Source organism: Camellia sinensis, chromosome 5, assembly GCF_055761805.1.
Source record: "Camellia sinensis isolate YWXY chromosome 5, ASM5576180v1, whole genome shotgun sequence".
Classification (NCBI taxonomy): domain Eukaryota; kingdom Viridiplantae; phylum Streptophyta; class Magnoliopsida; order Ericales; family Theaceae; genus Camellia; species Camellia sinensis.
Genome location: NC_138965.1, coordinates 85,536,586 through 85,557,581, shown reverse-complemented (window position 1 = coordinate 85,557,581; position 20,996 = coordinate 85,536,586).

Below are 20,996 nucleotides of genomic sequence, written 5' to 3'. Positions count from 1 at the left end.
TTGAGAAGCTAAAAAAAGGATCAAGCTTCTTGGAGAAGCTAAAAAAAGGTCGAAAGGTTCAAGCTTCTTTGAGAAGCTAAAAAAGGGATCAAGCTTCTTGGAGAAGCTAAAAAAGGGTCAAGCTTCTTGGAGAAGCTAAAAAGGTTCAAGCTTCCTCAAGAAGCTAAAAAAAAGGTTCAAAAGGGTCAAGCTCCCTCAAGAAAAGGTCTCGGCCAGGAAAAGTGGCCAATTGATCAAAAACAGTGGCCGGCCGACCAAACACAATGCCGACCGACCATCAATAGTGCCGACCGGCCATCATCAATGGCCGGTGGCAAGGAAACAAGGCCGGTGGCCTCAAGCCATGGCAGGTGAGGTGTGGGGATGGCCTACAAGCTATTTCCCACCCTCAGAAGCAAAACAAAAAGTGTTTGATGTAAAACCAAACACAAAACAAACAAGTCGAGAGGTCTTGAGGCAAGGCGCGTAGCCGAAACCTCCGAGAACTCAAGACGAACACGAACAGGGATAATCATCGAGTGTTCAAACGATGACGTCCAAGTTTTGAGGACGGTCAAAAATGGGGTGTCTACATTGGCCAATCGTGATATCCCCGAAGGATTTTCCGAATCCAGAGGCTTATCCGGCCCAAACGTCGCCTGCACGGATGGGGCTCCGAATTTGGAGGCTTTTTACTTGGCTAATCATGATATCCACGAAGGGCACTCCGAATCCAGAGGCGTTTACGGTCCAAACATGACCTGCATAGATGGGGCTCCGAATTCGGAGGCTTTTACTTTGCCAATCATGATATCCACAAAGGGCGCTTTGAATCCAAAGGCTTATCCGGTCCAAACGTGACCTATACGGATGGGGCTCTGAATTCGGAGGCTTTATACTTGGCCAATCGTGATATCCACGAAGGGCTCTCCGAATCCGGAGGTTTTTCCGGCCCAAACGTAACCTGCACAGATGGGGCTTCGAATTCGAAGGCTTTTTACTTGGCCAATCGTGATATCCACAAAGGGTGCTCCAAATCCGGAGACTTTTCAGCCCAAACGTGACCTGCACAGATGGGGCTCCGAATTCGGAGGATTTTTTGGCCCAAACATGACCTGCACGAATGGGGCTCCAAATTTGGAGGCTTTTTACTTGGCCAATCATGATATCCACGAAGGGTGCTTCGAATCCGGAGGCTTTATTCGGAAGACTTTTGAACTAAATTTCATAATGAGAAAATAGGAGACTTTGCATTGCAAAAGTGAAATCCGTACACGATAAATCATTCAAAACAAGTATCATGCCCCACAGGTCGGGGTTCAGTGATAGAATTTATGCAAATGCGTGGAGTTCGAAGGGCGTGGTAGACTCCTGCCAGACATGTCTTTGAGCCGATAAGCCCCTGTCCCGCGATTGAGTCGATCTGGTAGGGGCCGTTCCAGTTAGGACCCAATTTTCCATTAGCCAGGTTTCTGGCAGCTGGAAGCATTTTTTCAGGACAAATTCGCTTGGTACATAGCGGCGTAGTTGAACACGTTGGTTATATGACTTGGCAAGCTGCTGCTGGTATCGTGCCATGGATGTAAGGGCACAGTCTCTTCGTTCTTCAACCATAAGTAAATCCGAGGCCAGCATCATGTCATTTCGGCCCATATCAAAAACTTTTGATTTCAGGGTCGGGAGTCCGATCTCCAAGGAGATGATTGCCTAAGTTCCGAAGCACAAAGTGAACGGCGTTTCCCCGGTGGACTGTCTCGAGGTAGTGCGACGAACCCGTAATACACTTGGCAATTCTTCGACCCATCTGCCTTTAGCTTTCTGCAGCCTCTTTTTGATGCCATCCAAAATGGCTTTGTTGGAGGCTTCCGCCTAGCCATTACTCTGTGGATAAGCCGGGGTGGAGAAATAAGGTCGAATACCATACTTGCTACACAGTTCGTGGTAGACACAGCAATCAAACTGGGTGTTGTTGTCTGATATAAGTGCTCTTGGAATGTCGAATCGTGTTATGATATTTCTCCATACAAAATGCTTCACGTCGGTATCTCAGATGTGCGTTAGTTCCTCCGCTTCTACTCATTTTGTGAAATAATCTGTCGTGACAATCAAAAATCACTTGTTACCCGGGGCACGAGGCAATGGTCTGACGTTGTCAAGTCCCCATTGGGCGAACGACCAAGGACTGGTTATAGAGCTTAACTCCTCATCAGGAAGATGGTTTAAAGGAGAGAACTTCCAGCACTGTTCACATTTTTTCACGTAGCATTCGGCATCAGCTCTCATTGTCGGCCAATAATACCCCTGCGTCACAGCTCGATGAGCCAAGGAGCGCTCGCCAGAATGGGCACCACAGCTACCTTTATGTATTTCTTTCAGGAGTTCCTCGACTTTATCCGGATGAATGCATTCTAGGTATGGACCAGAAAGAGATTTTTTGTAAAGCTTTCCTTGCGGATCCAAGTAATATCGCAGGGCTTTGTTTCGCAGCTTGTGCACTTCTTTCTTGTCTGATGGGAGCTGTTCGGAAGACAGGAATGCAGTAATGGAGTCCATCCAACTCGGTCTTGACTCTATGACATTGACCTGGATTTCCTCCGAAGAGCCAATGCTCAGCTTTGGGATGAAACCTACTTTGATGGTCTGTTTAATCTCTGAGTTAATGGCGGAGGCCAGGCAAGCCAGGGCATCTGCATGTGTGTTCTGGTCACGGGTTATTTGGTTCAATTCATGGTGGTCAAATTTTACCAGTAAGGAATTTTTCATTTTCATGTAAGCTGCCATACGGTCATTTTTGGCCACATATTCCCCCTTTAGCTGATTGATCACCAATTTTGAGTCGCAAAATACAAGCAAACGCTAAGCACCCAACAGATGTGCATTCCGCAAGCCGGTTAGTAGGGCTTCGTATTCGGCCTCACTGTTCGATGGTTCGAAGCCGAGTTTGACGGCTTGCTCAATTATTGCTCCATCAGGAGACATGATCACTACCCCGTCTCCACTGCCTCGTTGGTTGGATGACCCGTCGCAATACAACTGCCAAATGTCCCCAACATAAATTCTTCAGTTTGGCTTGGGTTGAATTTGTTCAGACCTGATGTCGGCAAGACTCCCCGTGAATTCGGCCACAAAATCAGCAAGCACTTGCCCCTTGATTGAGGTTCTAGGCAAAAATTGAATTTCGTACTGGTCGAGTTCGTGAGCCCACTTTGAAATGTGCCTTGATGCTTCTGCACTACGTAGTACTGACTGGAGGGGGTAATCTGTTAGTACCCCGATGCTATGCCCCTGGAAGTAATGCATCAGTTTTCTTGCTGCCATGACGAGGGCTAGGATGAGTTTTTCCAACGGAAGGTAACGTGTTTCGGCGTCAACCATTGCCTTGCTCACATAATACACGGGTCGCTGCTCCCCAAGCTCTTCCTTCAACAATACGGCGCTGACGGCTCGGTCGGAGACGGCTAGATATAAAATGAGCGGGTCGCCTGCCGATGGTGTTGTCAATAGTGGAACTGATCGGAGATAAGTCTTCAGACCGTTGAAAGCGGCTTCGCACTCAGAGGTCCATTCAAAAGCTTTACCCTGCCGTAGGGTATAAAACAATTGTCGGCAGCGATCTGTGGAACGACTAATGAACCTGTTGAGTGCGGCGACCATCCCCATCAACCTCTGAACCTCCTTGACCGATCGGGGGGAGCCAAGTTCCAGGATTGCTGTAATTTGCCTCGAGTTAGCTTCGATCCCTCGGTTGTTGACGATGTAACCCAAGAATTTGCCAAAGTCGATCCCAAACGCGCATTTGGAAGCGTTCAGCTTCATTCTGTATTTGCGTAAAATGCTGAATGCCTCTTTCAGATCGGCTAGATGAGTTTGCTCTTCTTTGGAGTTGTCCACCATATCGTCAATGTACATTTCCATAGTGTGGTCGAGTTGGTCCTTGAACATGGCAATGACTAGTCTTTGGTAAGTTGCCCCTGCATTCTTCAGACAAAAATGCATAACCTTATAGCAATAGGTCCCTCTTGGGGTGAGGAATGCGGTTTTGTCTTAGTCCTCCAGATGCATGGCAATTTGACGGTAGCCTCTGTAGGCATCGAGGAAGCTCATACGCTGATGACGTGCCGTCACATCTACTAGTTGGTCTATTCTGGTGGAGGGAAAACAGTCCTTGGGGCAAGCTTTGTTTAGGTCGATGAAATCAACGCAGACATGCCAAGTCCCATTTTTCTTCTTCACAACCATAGTATTTGAGAGCCATGTAGGGTAGGTCACTTCCCTGATTACCCCGGCGTCAGGCCGCCGGTCAACCTCTTCAACGGCGGCAGTGTGCTCTGCAGCTGACCGCCGGCTTTTCTGTATAATCGACTTACATTTAGGGTCAACATTTAAACAATGCTGAGAGACAGATAGATCTACCCCCGACATTTCATACAACGACCATGAAAATACGTCTAGGTTGCCGAGTAAGAAGGTAATTAGCTGCTTTCGGTCGACTTCATTCAGGGATGCACCGATCATGAAGAACTTGTCAAGATTCTCTGCAATTTTGACTCGATCCAGGGCTTTTGTGGCCTTTTCACTTGGAAGCCGTCCAACATCGCCGAGGCTCTCTCGATCCGGAACCTCAATATAATTCATTTCCATCTCTCTTGGTGTCTTCGCGACAAGGAGATAACATGCTCGTGCCGATTTCTGGGAACCACAGATTTGTCCAACGCTGCGATCAGTCGGGAAGCGGAGCAATTGATGATAGGTGCTCGGCACGGCCTGCATGGTGTGCAGCCAAGTTCGTCCCATGATGAGATTATACGGCGAATGCAGCTTGACAACCAAGAATTCCACATCCATTGTTCTTGAGCCAGGTCGAATTGGTAGTGTGATTTTACCCAACGGGTATTCTGGATTAGCGTTGAAGCCGAATAGTGGATAAGGAGCTGGGGAAAGATCAGATTCAGTGAAGCCGAGTTTGGTGAATGTCTTGTAATACATAACTTCTGATGTGCTCACCGGATCAATGAGTACGTGCTCAACGGTGAATCGGTTTACGCGTAACTCGATTACCAAGGGATCGATGTGAGAAAGTGTCACTCCGGCCAAATCTGAATCATCAAAAGCAATGCTCGCAGCTTGATGGGGCCGTTTGGCTAGAGTGAGTTGATTTTGAGGGTCGGGATGAGACTGAATCGTATGCACCGCAGAAGCCATTGGCAAGTTGTATATCATGTGGATCACGCCGAGTGGAGGTGAATCTTTTCCGTAAGGCTATTGCTTTGGTGGAGTTCCTTTTTCGGACGTATTGTTTTAGCCGACCATCTTGTACTAATTCCTTCAAGTGATCCTTCAATGCATAACAACTCTTAGTATCATGGCTGTGGTCTTTGTGATACTCGTATCGCCTATCCCGTCGTCTCGTGTCGGGAGGTCCCACCATTTTGGATGGCTACTTGAAGAACGGAAGGTGTTGGACTTTAGACATAGCCATGCTGATCAGCTCTGACAACTCCGTATATTTCTTGTCCGCACGCCTTGTACGCCTGCTATCTACTTGAAGTTGTTCACTAGCTCGGTGGTAACATTGGTCGTTTGATCGGTGTGAATCCCGTCTCTTGTCTCGTTTAGCCTGATGCCGTGGTTCGGGGCTCCGAGGTGGTACATAATTTACCGGCTGAACAATTTTGGAAGGGGTAGTGTTGTTGGCGTTGTTCTCGGCTTTAACCCACAAGGTGTCATCTTCCACTTTGCAGTATTCCTCAACTTTCTTCATCAACGACCAGACTATTTTGGGGGGACCTTCTAGTCAAGGAACTGTGAAGAGCACTATCAGGATGCAAACCCATTTTAAAGGCAGTGATGGCTATGGAGTCGTTGCAAGCGTCATTGACAAGATTAAAGCACTCCCAATAGCGCGCCGAATACACTCGTAAGGTTTCTCCTGGCTGGATCTGCATTGCCCAGAGAGAGTCGGCTTGCTTCTGCTGGACCTTGTTGGTGATGAATCTTGCCTTGAAAGATTTCTGTAATTGATGGAAACTCTTAATCAATGCCGGCTCTAACTTATAATACCATCTGACGGCCAATGGTCCTAAACTGCTCGAAAATATTCTGCACATGAGAGCATCGTCATCTGCATACAGCATCATGGCTTGCTTATAATGACGGATATGATCAGTGGGGTCCAATTTCCCATCGTACAAGGTGAACGACGGGGCCTTGAACTTCTTGGGTAATATTGCCTTTGCGATCCGTCGCACATAGGGATCGTGCTGGTCTTCTTTGTCTGAACCATTTCGTCTTCGCTTATGCCTTACACGTGGACTCTCTTCAGAGGAACTGGTAGTTTCGAGTCATCCCTTCTTTTTGGGCTCTGGGGATAATGAGTCCGAGTCACTATCACAATCTTGTCTCCGAACTCAAGGTCTTCGACCCTCCGTTCTCAAAGGTCGTCCCGGATCTTGGCGCGTGACTTGTTTAGACTTTGCCACTTCAAAAGCCAAATCCTGCCGGAGGCACTCGTTCTTAGCAATCATGTTTTCCAACCTCTGTTCATTTTGCTTCGCTTGTTCCATGATCGCTTGCATTGTCTCATGTGCTGAAGTTGAGGGTGAGGTATGGGCAACAGAGTCGAAGTTCAAGGCACGTCTCGCGGTGATGTTCTCTGATCCCAGCATGTTCTTTGGAGTGAGGTCATCTCTCTGGTTGGTTTCGTCAGTGACTATCGGAGGATCTTCCATTACACCCGCCATGGATGTAGTTGAGTATTCCCACAGACGGTGCCAATTATGATGAAGTGGTTTGGAAATACTCTTTGGATCCAATGGGACGCTCGTGATCCTCAGCTAGTAACCTGAAAAAGAGTGAACACTCCGATTGGGGGTGCCGAAATTAGCACTCTGACGGATAAGTCAGTGTATACTCTCTTGATTGCTTGTATCTTAAGTTAAGCATAATAATTCTTACATACTTCTCTCTGGATGATGTTCTTATATTTATATCTTTTTCTTTCTTGGGCTGGGCCCACCTTCAATTCTTCGTATAACTATTTACTCGGCTCCTTTTGTTACAAACCGCTCTTCACTCGGCCCCATACTCAACTAGTTATTTGGGCGAATAGGGTGCTGCTGGATTTGCATGTATAAGATGGGGCCGAATGCGATATATGAATTTTGACTCTCCAGGTCCAACTATTCAGCCTCTTTACATGTCCCAATATTAGGCCCCTACACCGAATTTGAACGAAGATGAGCCAATTGGACATTTGGTTTTAGGGTCGACACCTGAATTCCTAGGGTCGACCCTTCCCTTGCTATTTTGTTTTTTGTGCATTCTAAAATAAAGGGTTGACACCACTGGTTCCAAAGGTTGACCGTTGTCCTCTGCACACAATAGTGTCTCAGCTTTTCTTCCTAAAGGGTCAACACCTCTGTCTGAGGGGTTGACCCTTGTGAGTAAATTTCCAGATTTTTTATTCGATTTTGGGCCCTACTTTTGAGGGTTTTGACTTATTGTTTTCATTGACCTTAGGGCTATCATTCTATTATTACCTCGCGCTACTAGAAATAGGCTCTAAACACTTGTTCATTTCACCTTTCCTCCTATTTTCTCTCTTTACATTGTGAGTTCCTCTTCTATCTCTCTAAACTCAAACTTTGTCACTTAAATCTATAGATCTACTTGCCTAAAGTGATCTTTTCACTTTTGTCCTTTGAGAAAGATTACATATCTCATCAAGGGCTTCCTTTTGATCAGAATAGTTCGTGGTTTCGTTGCCGGTGATTTTTGGGTTATCTTCTCCTTGCTTCAAGAGGTAGGGGTTTCTAGTTCTCCTTCAATACTCCCATTTATACATAGATTTGTGGTACTTTCTTTATATAAATACAAAATTTATATTTTTAAGCATATTATGATAAACCATGAGATTGGGGGTTTCGGGTTTGAAATGTTGGGGTTCACTTGTTGGGTTATGATTATGGGCTTATGAATTTTGGTGTATAATTAATAGAAGAGTTGGAAAAAAAAAAAGAAAGTGTTTGGGTGAAAAGCCTTAATCTCTTTTAAAACCCTAGCTTGGTACATGAAGGCAATTGATGGTTTTGCCTAAAGTGAAAGTAGAATCATGAAATTGAGGTGTTAAATTGCACATATACAAGTTTAATTGAATTTTGGAAGTGTTTGGAAATTTATGTAAAAGTTGCGATTGAACTCTTATTGTTGATTTTTTAAATTATGTTATAATATGAAACGAAATTTGGGTAAATGAATTGTTAACGATATGGATGATATGAGATTTGTGATAAAATGATGAAATGAATATTTAAGAATTTCATTATGTTATGTTGAATTCAAGTGAGTTATGTTAAATTGTGTTAAGTCTAGGTTTGGTTAAGATGAGTGTGAGTAATGATAAATGAGAGATTGTGAAATATGACAGTGTTAAATGAAGGAGTTGTATCAAAGAAATTAATGTTGGAGATTTAATTTATAGCCTCAAGTAGTAATTGATAATCAATGTGTTGTGAAAGTTGAATTTGAAGACTTGATAATAATATGGAAGCGTAAAGAAATAGTTTGAACCCAAGAATTGAACACTTTAAAAATAAATCTTTATGCCTCTATGAATGTGCTATTATATTTTTGTAACGAAAACAATGATTGACTTGATGGATAATAGAAAAGGTGGTGGAACACAATGTGTGCTTGTTATGTAAATGGAATTTTAACATATGGTGGATGTGTTTTGAACTAATGTGTTATGGGAATAATGGAATGAATGTGTTACGAGAATAATGGATGATGTGTTGGCTTTGCCCACTAATCACAATGACGGATGACTTGAGAAAATTTATGGAATGTAATGTTGTTTTGGGGTCCGTTTCCCGCGGTATTTTGAGCTGGCAAAGCATGGCGCTTAAATAGGTTTCGTTTTCCTTCCGGAGTAGCACCTGGTAAAGCGTGTGGTATGTTGGGATAGGTTGAGGCTTCGCATTCCTTTTGGCTTGCGACCAGTAAAGCGTGAGGTTCCACATTCCTTTCGGCTTGTGACCGGTAAAGCGTGTGACTCATAAGATGATTTGTTAATGGATCCGGTATTTGATATGACATTATTGGAAAGAATGAAAAATTAAATGGTAATTGGATTAGAGGTTGGTGATGATGAACTCACTGTATTGCTTGTGACTATAAGGGAAGATTGTCTTTTTGAATATAAAGGAAATTTGGATTTTGGTGTCATGTGGTTATAGTAATTGGAAATAGTATAAGGGAAAAACGAAAATGAAATGAGGAATATTAAAATGAAAATGAAATGAAAAATAATTTGGAATTGGATTAATAAATTTAAAATGATGTTCTTTCTTAAGTGTACTTGTTTTCAAAGAGAATTTATGGCTTCCTAATGATGAGAAACAACATTTATGGCAGAAAGTTTTCTTAAGTGTTCAAATAAAATTTTAAGAAAAAGATACTCTACGTATAATAGTTTGAGCTTACAAAATGTCACCTTACTATGTGGTATCACTTTGCTTGCATGATCATTTCTATCTATGTGATAGTTACTGCTTTAGAACTATGAGATTCCCTACTGGGCATTAATGCTCACCCCACGTTGTTTTATTATTATTATTTTTTTTTTTCAAGAAGGGAAATTCAGATTCATTAGTTGAAGAGTTATAGAGTCCATGTATCACTTATGTGTAATCTCATAGTAGATGTGAAGGAAATGAATTTGTGCATTGATGCTTGTAATTATTTATTTGTAACTCTATAGCGGAAGCTTGGCATGTATTATTGTTATTGTTGTATTCATTGTGAGAGAGAACATGTATTATTATGTTTCTATTACTCATGGGTAATAGAGATATATATATATATATATAATGGACCTAAATTGAAGGCTTTTGGTAATGTTTTCGAGTAATTAAAAATTTGGGACGTATGACAGGCCATTTTCATTGGACTGGCCGTACATTCTCATGGTCGGCTAGCCATGTTTAGCATAGCAAATATTTTGACAGCTGCCAACTGCTCTCATGAATATGCTTTGGACCAGCTGTCTTCTTTACAAATATTTCTGACGTGAGAAGCTGTTTTTCCATAAATACAACACCACCCTTCATGGTTTGGGATAAGAAAAATTCTCCAAGAGTCTATAACTTGCCCAACCATCTTCTCTACCCTCTTGCAATATACATACACAATAGATTCACCTTACAAGCTTAAACTTGAAGCCTTTGCTGAGGTTTTTGAACACAATTTCAGCTCCTTGAGAGTGTTTAGCTTGTGGTTTGTGAATTAAGAAGAACATCCTCTCTTTCACGAGTGATCTTTGAACTTTTTCACAATCTTTTCTCTCTTTTTTCTTTGTCTTTCATGGTGACTTCAGAGTTATTTTTGAGCTTAAAATGTAATTAAAACTTTGTTAAAAGTGAGTGAGCTAGCCACCCTTCTATTGGCTAGCTCACTAGTTGTGCACTCTTTTGTTTTTCTTTTATTTTTTATTTTTTATTTTTTTGCTTTTTGTTCACTTTATTTGGTAAATTTTAGTACCTTTTTAGCACTATTTTTAGGTTGATTTTGTGTGATATGAATTGAATATGGGCTTATAAAAGGGTCCTAGTCCTCCCCTCTACGTGTACTCTTACTTCCTATGCTTTGAATATCGTATTTGTGTTGTTGTAAGTCCTCTTGGATTTGGCGTGTTTAGGATATAGCAGTCAATCCGTTGAGTTGATCATTTTTAACTTTCCTTATGTAACTTGGAACCTTGTGGTCATGGGAGGATTAGAGCCTTGTCTTAGCCACCCTGCCACAAGTTTACTTATCTAGTGTAAATTTCTCGCTTTCATATTATTGTTGTCCACCTTGAAGCTAGGTCGTAGTTTCCGTGTTCAAAGTGTTGAAAAACTCTCTTATCGATCATTTTCGAAATGGATGTCTTATCCTTGTTTCATGAAAAAGAGAAGTTGTTAACAACTTTGGCTGTGTGTTTAAGCTTTGATAGATAGTTTGCTTTTTGTCCTTTTTTCCTTACTTGCTTTGTTGCTCCTAAAGAGCTCTTCATTGAGAAGTATTGAAAATTCTCTCATAGTTCCACTTTGAAGCATGGAAAGGGATGTTTCATCCTTATGCCATGAGTAGGAAGATGAGTTGATAACACTTTTTGAGTTGTTACGTTCATTTTGGTTGCTCTATGATCATCACGTACTATCTTGTGACTTGATGATTTGTGAGTTAAGTGTGTCTACTTTTTCCTTGATAAATTCCATGATAGGAAGGGGGTATGGAGCATGGCACTTTTTTGTGTTTAGCTAAGTCTTCTTCTTTTGCTGTTATGATCATCATGTAACAACCTTACTATGGTTGATGATTTGGGAAGCAAACCTACTCCCTCCTTGAAAATCCTCATGACAGGAGAGAGCCGGAAGAATGAACAACTTTTGGAAACCCTCTATCTTGCTCTGTTCTAGTTCTACTGCAACAAGGTATTCTCTAGAAACAGTGGCCGGCCAGCCATTATTCTGTACGACCGACCACTTGATCAGGCCGGCCGTCCACAAATGTTGTACGACAGTGGTATTTTCTAGGAAAACAGAGCAGATTTTTTAGAAGAAAACATAACTATTTTCTGACTATAAACAGAGCAGCTTCTGGCAGCAAACAAAAAGGTTTTCGGAGGATGTTCTCGCTTGTGCCCATGCGACTCACTGCTCATTCAAGTCCATTTGATTAGCTTCGAGATTCATATTATGTAATTAATTAGTTGCTCTCAATACTACAAAAACAGTTAAAGATCACACTTTGACAAATGAAAATATCTCATTTTTATTGGAAGCGTGATAAAAAAAAATTAGATTGATATTTTAATTACACTTGATTTGATTAAGTGTAATGATATTTATGTTTTATGTCACTTTTCAATTAAGTGTGATTATATATATATATATATATTTTTTTTTTCTTTAATCACACCTTATAATTATCATGTGATTAACAATCATATAAGAAGAATTAAAAATGTCTCATTTTTATTAGAAGTGTAATTTAAAAAAATTAAAATGATTTTTTAATCACACTTAATTTAATGAGTGAGATAATATTTTTTTAATCACACATTTTAAATAAGTGTGATTACATATATTTATTTTCATCACAGTTCCAGGTATGATTGTATATAATATTTCAATTTAATTTTTATATAAATATTTGGGTTGCGCATCTCTTAGTATTGATGATGGTCATAGAGTAATGTCTTAATTCTCTTCTCAATGCAAATTGTTTACAACTCTCATCTCTCTCTCTCTCTCTCTCTCTCCCTTTACTTCATCTTTTCTTCTTTTCTTTCGTTTATTTCCTTTTTCAGTCCATCTCTTTTGTAGCTCTTCTAGGTTTTCTTCTCTTACTTCTTGCTTCTTGATTTTGTTATGTGTTTTGGAGCTAATCCATCAGAGCTTTGAACCATATCTTCAGATCAATCAAGGAATTTGATTTTTCTTCAACAGAGGGTTTTTCGAAGATGGATTTATGAGTTTTGATACTGTAAATTTTGCCATTTTGTTATTTTTTTTCTTCCTTATTTGTTCTTTGTGTTGTTAAATGTTTGATTTCATTATTATTTTGTTATGTGTTTTGGACCTAATCCACAATTTCAAACTATATCTTCAGTTTCAATCAAAGAAATTGGTTTTTCTTCTACAAAGGGTCTTTGGAAGATGGATTTCTGAGTTCTGATATAGTAAATTTCATTGTTGTTGTTGCTGTTGTTTTTATTTATTTTTTTATTTTTTAAATTACATTCTTATTTGAAAATCAAAGTGTACAAAATAAAGTAAGTGCTGTAATGTTTTTGGGGTAACTTCTGATTTTTCTATCGTTTTTCTTGTTATTGATTTCATTTTCTTTGGTTTCTATGATTACCATGATGTGTGGGTATTTATATTTTGGGCATTGATCGAGGTACAACTACTAAATTTCTGAGTTTTGTGTAGATCAATAACTTAATTTGTGTGATTCAAAAAATTTTAAGGGTTTATTATTTAGCTTTGTAATTTTTGTCTATAATAAATTTTTTTGATTTTTTAGTTAATTTTTATGGATTTTGTATGTTGTTAAACTTTTAGGGTTTGTGCAAATAAAGAATTAAAAACTCAATTTGTGTGATTCAAAACTTTTTTGGTGTTTTCCTATTTGGCTTTGAAATGAATTTCGAAGATGTGTTTAATGCCAATGATTGAACTTCAAAACGCAATTCTAGCTCTAATAGACTAAACATATAATCAATATTGTGATGGAATTTAGTTCTTTAGGTTGAATACTAGAGATTTTGTTCTTTTCAAAGATAATATCCATTGGGTGTTTGGATTTTGTGCTTGAATTATTTGATAAAATACTTGGAAGGCAAATTGTCACATAATCACTGATGTGGTAAAAAAGTAGTAGGTTAACATAGTTCCGTTCACCAACAAGTATGTTCTTGCTAATTCTCTTATTGGAAATATTTTTTTTTATTTTTATTTTGTCCTATCTTTGATTTTTGAGGAATTGAATAGATGATTGATTTGTTGGTGCAATTCTATTTTTGTTACTGGCTTTAAGTGGTAGTTATGCTTTGTCTTTGTCTTCATCTTCCTTCTTTGATCATGAATGGAGGTATTGTGAGAGTTTTCCTAATAAAGTTAGGGTTTCTTCTTTCTTTCCATGTACTAAACATTATGTTTTTTTTTTTTTTTTTGGGTGCATAAAATGGAGGTTTTCAATTTTTTAGGATTGTGGAATTGTTCTGCTTTGTCTTCGTCTTTCTACTTTGATCATGAACTTCTATGAGAGTTTGCCTAAAAAAATTAAGGTTCTTGCCTTCTTTCAGCTACTGTACATTATTTAATTTATTTATTTATTTATTTGCATTAAAAGGGGGTCTAATTTTTAATTTTTCTTTGTTAACAATTTTTTTTTTTTTAAACTTGCTTCTTTTTCTATTTCCATTTTGAAGGGTTGTGTGGTAGTTGGGCTTTGTCTTCGTCTTCCTTGTTTGATCATAAATGGGAATTCTTTGAGAGGTCGACTAACAAAGTTAGGGTTTTTGCATTTTTTTCCAGACCCTATATATTTTTTGTTGTTGTTGTGTAAGGGGGTTTTGATTTTTATTTTTCTGCCTATTTTTCATTTTTGTTTCGCACGATTTTTTTTAGAACTTGCTTTTGCTTTTTTTCCTATTTTGAAGGGTTGTGGGGTGGTTTTTTTTTGGCTTCGTATTCCTTATGTCCATTAGCTAACAAATTGTGTTACTATATTTCTCTACATGTTCCATTGTTATAATGTTTTTATTTTTTAAATTTTTTTTTAATTTGTATTTATGTTATGTTCTCTGTTAGTTGAAGTCTTCAATTATGTGCTTATGCAAAAATATTTTAAGAATGTATTATATAGAGTACTAATTACAATTTTTCTTAATTTTACATGCATATTTTCATTATTGCACCGTGTTGATTGCTTTTTTTTTTTTTTGGGTGGGGGGGGGGGGAGGGGGAGGGGGTTTGGAAATGACTTTTGTTTGAGTTTCATTCATAAAAGAGAATTATACCACATCAGTATGAATCATGTTTTAATTTGATTGGGGTCAGTGCCTTGGGCCACTATGGAGGGTTAAGTAGAAATGTGGGGAAAACTACACATAGCCATTGGAGTCTTGGCCAATGGTTTGCTTCATATTTAGTGGTTTCATATTTCTTTATGATGTGAGTTTGCAATAAGTTTTATAATTTCCTCTGTTACCTTCAGTAGATTTCGTTACTTGCTTCATATTTTTTTCATTTGTGTATCATTTAATAAACAAATTCTAGGTGTGTAACAGCAATCATCTAGACATGGATATGCATTTCTTCTTCCTCTGGTTATGTCTGCACAAATATGGGATTTGAGAGAGTTGTTGTAGGCTAAGATTACACTTTCTTGGTCTCTATTGCAGGGAAATAATGGATTTTATGACAACAATATAGTTTGTTAAATACATAGGATTAACAAGATCAAGGTGAGTAACTTGTAATTTTAAGCTATCATAAACCACATTTCATTTTTCTATTTCAACGAATAGGCTCTTAATAGAATTATAGAATTCATGAGTTAATTTTTTAAGTTAATTGATTTTGAAATTCATGACTTAATTGGTTTGAATTTGTAGTATCATATTGTTCAAGCTTTAATTAATCTCATCAGCAAAAGTCTTGGTATTTTCTTCGAATTCTTTATTTGTTGTTGAGAGTTTAATCGTTCTAGGTTAGTTTAACTGGATATCTTTATGTATTCAGATTCAAATTATTAGTTATTAAATTTGATATTTTAAATTGAAGTGGGTCATAATTTATAGATGAAAATGGGTTAGAGAGAGATGAAAATTAATGAACCATTATGAGATACAGAAAGGTTAGCTTCTAATTGCTAAACCATTTGGCAAAAATTGACGAAAATTGTTGAACCATTTGGCGAGATGACCTGTTTTTTAGAGAAAGAAATAGAGAGATAGAGCTTGAATTTCTATGTTGTTTAATTTGTATATAAATATTTACTCAGTTTGGTATCCTATTGTAGACACCCCATTTTTCACCGTCCTCAAGACTTGGATGTCATCGTTTGAAAACCCGGTGAATGTGCTCGCTCTTCTTCGTTTTGAGTCCCTGAAGGTCTCGGCTGAGCGCCTTGCTTTGGAGCCTTTAATCTTGTCTGTTTTGTGCTTGGTTGTGGGCCAAGAGCTTGTTGCTTCACTTCTGGAGGAGAGGGTGACCTGTCAGCCATCCCCTTAGCCTGTTGGACATGACTTGTGCCTGCCGGTCGGCTATGTTGATGACCGGTCGGCTACAATGATGGCCAGTTGGCCACTAATGATGGCCGACGGCCATTTTTCTCCTTTTTCAGATATTTATTTGCCAGTTGTGCCAGCTGTTGTTCACTAATGCTCATCTCCATACACGTGTATGGAGGGATGAAGGAAAGCCTTTAGCTTGTTTTTATATATAATGGGGGGTCTCTCCCTCATTTGAGGGGTTACAAAATTTGTGAGCAAATTTTCTCCCTCTCTCTCTCTAGAATCCTTTTTCTCTTCCTATTTTGTGCTTGAAAGTGAGAGTTCTTTACACATTTGCACTAAGACCCTTAGCCAAACACCTTTATCTTAGAGCTGAGGTTCTTAGAGGCCTTGTTTGAGCTTCTAAGAGTAGTTTTAGCTCAGAATTGTTGCTGTTTGTTGCTGTGCTTCAAAGGTATAAGGCTTACCCCTTTCAAGTTTTGTTTTAGTTACTTATTTGGCCACCTTTGCATGTTGTTTTGAGGCTGGTTTTAACCTCTAAAAAACTCTGTTTTTAAGGTTACAAATGGTGGTTTGAGGTTTGTTTTGGAGTTAGGAGTGGTCCACCCTTTTTGTAGCTTGTTTGCTAAAGTGTTGCGCCTTTTTTCAAAGCTTTTGAAGCAACTTTTTTTGGCCTTTTAACCACTGAATTCCAGGGGAATTTCTGTGGCAAAAACTTGGTTTTGAAGTCCAAAATATAGGAGGGAGTGGCCTCCCCTTCTTGTGTCTTGTTTGCAAGTGTAGATAGCCTAACATGTGAGCATGTTTTTCTACCTTTTTGTGACTTGATTTCAGCATGTTTTAGGCTCTGATTTGGCCTACTTTGACTCTATTTTGAGCTGCTTTGATCATATGAGCCTTGTCTTGGATAGTTGTAGTGCAAATGCCTTCACTAGCTTAGTGTTTTAAGGCCTCAAGATGCTTTGCTTGAGATGATTGCATGATATGGCATCATTTAACATGTGATTTCAATGCATATATCTCTGTCACACTCTCACTTATCTCATTCTTTCATTACTTTTGAGAGTTGTGTTTTGTGCCTTGTTTACAGGCTAACATATGAGCATGTTTTTCTTGCCTTTTATGCTTTGAGCTCAGCATGTTTTAGCTACTGATTTGGCATGTTTAAGCTCTATCCAGAGTTGGTTTGATCAATTGAGTTTAGTATTGCATGCCTCTAGTGTAATGCTCTTCACTAGTTTAATGCTTTTGGCATTTGAACGTGTTGTGCATGTGTTGCTTGCATGATTTAGTGCCATTTTTCATACCATTTCAGCACTGAAAAGTTTGCAACCTCCCTCTATTCTTCACTTTTCAATTTGTTTTGAAAGTGGTCTTGAGCCCCTTGTTGGCTTGAGTGTGAACTTGAGGCTCTCATGCCTAATGGTTTTAACCCTCTCATAAGGGTTCCTCCTAACCAACAACATGAGGCCTCTTTCATGCTCAAGACACTTGTGGTTTAGGCCATCTTTCCAATTAGAGGACTCTCACATTGGACTTAACCGGTTAAAGAATGACTTGGTATTGCTAAAATGAGTAAACAAAACATGACAAGTAACACTTAAGCAAGTTAAGCATGTTGTGTTGCATTGCATGTGTTTGGATCGGACGTTAATCCAAGCATAAGAAATGTGGGATGTTTCATACTCAAAGTGATGAAACATGTCACGTTTCTTGGTCACCATCACCCTTGATCGTGCATGATAGGGTGGTGGTCCTTCGAGTCTTATTTGTGCATTCATTGACTTTGTACAAGCTTGAATCTTTGGCCATCATGCATTGAAAATGCTTGATTGGTGGCTTGAGAGCCAAGAATTACACTCCTTTGAGCTTGAGAAATGATAAGGAGAGTAATAGTACATATATTGTTTTAGAATACACTACTTTGCCTCTGTTTGCTCTCTATTGCAGCAAAAAGGAGAATTCCAGGGAAAGGGTGGCCGACAGCCACAAACAGAGGCCGACCGGCCAGTAGTAGTGGCCAACAGCCACCTATGGTAGCTGACCAACCATCAGTGGAAAAGTTGTTCAAAATGTTCTTGTGTTGGGGCAGAAACAGTCTAGAAATTGGTGCAATGTTCAAAGATCAAAGCATAGTGCAAACAGAGGCATCCAAAGGCAAGGTGGTGGATTTTCTAAAGGAAGTCAACCGAGCATGCATGCATTCCTCACCCTTGAGACCATTCTAATTGCTTTAATTAGTTAGCGTAGCTAATTATTTAGTTCGAGTGTTGTACTTAATTAGTTTGTGTAACTAGTTCTTCAATTTTAATTTGTTGTAATTAATTAGCTTAGAATAATGTAGTTAATTAGTTTCAATTGGTTTGTAATAATTAATTAGCTAGAATGGTTAATTAATTGTTTTGTAATAATTAGCTTAGCTTAGTGTAGCTTAGCTTATTCATTTGGACCCTCCTTCGAGATGACACAGTGTTGTAATAAGTGTGCGTGCGTGCCTGCGTGCGTGCGTGTCTTCCAACCCCATTTCTTTCTCCCTTTTATTTAACCACTTTTGATGGTTAGATTAGGGCACGTTTTGATTAGCATACCTTATGCTCGCATGTGTGCAACATTCATTTATCTTGCATGCACCGAGGCTCGGCGCATCATTCAAACTGCATTGTATTTCAGTATACTTATTTGAATACGTGTTTCAAAGCATATTATCAAATTGTTGCATTCATATGCCATCTTAGGTAGCCGAGCCTCTCTTATTACATATTGCATGTGTTGCATTAGGCATCTCACGTAGTTAGGATCATGCATATTTCTAACTAGCTTTTGTTTTGGCTTGGAGTACACTGTAAGCCTTTTTGCTTTAGCATACTTGCATGAGTGTGAGTGTTGCCATGATAGCATGCTTGCCATGAGGCTATTTGCTTAAGTGATTAATTGCATGAATGCCTGTGGATAAAGGCTTGATTGCTTGAATTGGAACAATTCAACAAATGTATCTTTTAAGCCCACTTCGCAAAGTGGCAAACCATCATGTTTTAAGCCACCTAAATGTAGCAAATCTGTATATCTAAGCCCATTTGAGGGTGGCAACTTCAAACCATTTTTTTCCGAAAACAAACATGAGTTGATTTGTTCCCAATCTCGCGACTTAGTCGATATTTGTATGTGTGTGTCACATAGTAAAGTTAGCTAAATAACCAAAATAAGAATACCTTTGTTTATAAAATAACATATCATGCATAGTAGGGGCCGATCCTTTGATCGGGCGAGTGCGGGTGCTCATTTTAGGACCTTCTTCTCTTGTAACCAAGTTCTCGAGCCAAGGCAACTTTGGTGATGGCAGACACGTGGCCTTTGGCACGAGTCAGGGTTTCCTAAATTTTCCAAAAGCAAAATATTTAGGTGGCGACTTTGTAATCTGGCAAAGTAGTCCAGTTTTGGCATTTTTTGATTCAAAAGCGATTTTCCAAAATGATTTGCTGGATTGGACTCTTTGGTGTGTATAAGTCTCATATTGCACTTTGTAAGATTAGATTCAGAACTGTGACAAAAGTCTGAACTGTAGGACCAATTCGAGCTCTCCGAAAGGCGGCGCGAAGAAAGCCAAGTCTACAGTTTCTGGCAACTCTACTAGGGATTTAGAGAACTTGACTCGAACTCATGATATGCTGTTTTATCTACATTTATGTGTTTCTTTGCATTGCATTTGCATAGGTGCGCCTAAGTCACAATGTTTGCCATCTGCTATTCCTGAACGGTTTGCCAGAGGCTTGTTTGGAAAAGCGTGCCTTAAGGCTGACCGGTTGCAGGCTCTACCACGATAGGAACACAAACCTTGTATCTGGACTACCGCTGTACCGTTTCATTCTCCTTTCACTTCTCGATGTTAGGAGCGAGAGGTATATTAGGTGGTTTTGCTGAGGCACCCTTTTTGACCAATTGACCTAGTTGCATATCGGAAGCCATAGAGACTGTTCCAAACTAGGACAGGTTGCTCACCCGAATACAGGATTGTTTGAAACCGCATGCGTGCGTAGTGAAACTCTAGCTCCTAACGAAACTAGGATAGGGAAACCCTACCCCATCATAGGGGTGTTTTGGCTCTCCCTTGCTTGCTATGTGCTGTTAGAGTGTGTCTCTGCAGGAATGCATGTATCAGTTGCAAGTCTGGGTATCAGTTTTCAAGTAAAAATTTGGGGGCAGGAATCAGTGTTTGAGTAGAGATTGTCCAGCTTATGATTTCAATTGTGTGTTGTCTTTGTCTAAGCCGAGGTGCTGTTCGCTTGCTGAATGTTGTTTCCCTTTTTTGCTTTATTTTTCTTTTTGCAAGGTAGTATTTCACTCTTGCTTCCGACGAGGCAGATACCCGCCGAGCACTCTAGACCAGAGTCAGGAGGATTTACCGATCTAAGGATCTTATTGGAGGACAACCAGTGTTTCCTTCACTACCCCCGGTTACGAGACGGAGGACAGTCAGACATAGATCGCCGGTTCAACAGTCGCCAATTCAGCGGTCACTATCTACGTCCCCTGTGTGTAGTTGGGTCCAGTTTCCTGCTTGCACCTCAGAAAGAGAATATACACCGAATCTGGCAGATCAGCACCCGTTAGACAATATGAAGGATACGATGCGTCAACTCCAACAAGCTATCGAGGCCATGTAGCGGAACGCTGCTCGCCAAGCAGAAGTTACCGCTCGCCAAACAGAGGTTGTAGCCCAGCAGGCTGAATTGATTTCCAGGCTTCAACAACAATTGTAACCACAACAAGCAGCAGCTTCTACTTTGCACCCACCCCTCACCTAGGGTTCCAATACCTAGGGATACAGCTAATGTCCAGAAGAATACAGACACTCCAGCAGGGCCAGTCCCACCTCAGACTTCCAAAACACCATCCTACCCAACGGACGCACCGTTCGAGTTTGAGGTCGATCCTACTGCTTCGAAAGTAAGTAAGCTTGAGAACATATTCAAACGAGCTCAGGGAGTCAACTCGATCCCAAACGTAGAGGATGGCTATACAGATGCGGTGGTGACATTGTCGGACAGATTTAAAATGCCACACATAGACTGCTTCGGCAGGTCGGGCGATCCCATGGTCCACTTGAGGCTATTCTCAGACATTCTGCGGCCGATGGGCTTGACTAGACTACAGAAGCTATCCCTCTTTGGCCGGACCCTGTCGGGTGTTGCGGCTATCTGGTATGCAAAACTAGAGGATACTGTGAAAAGGA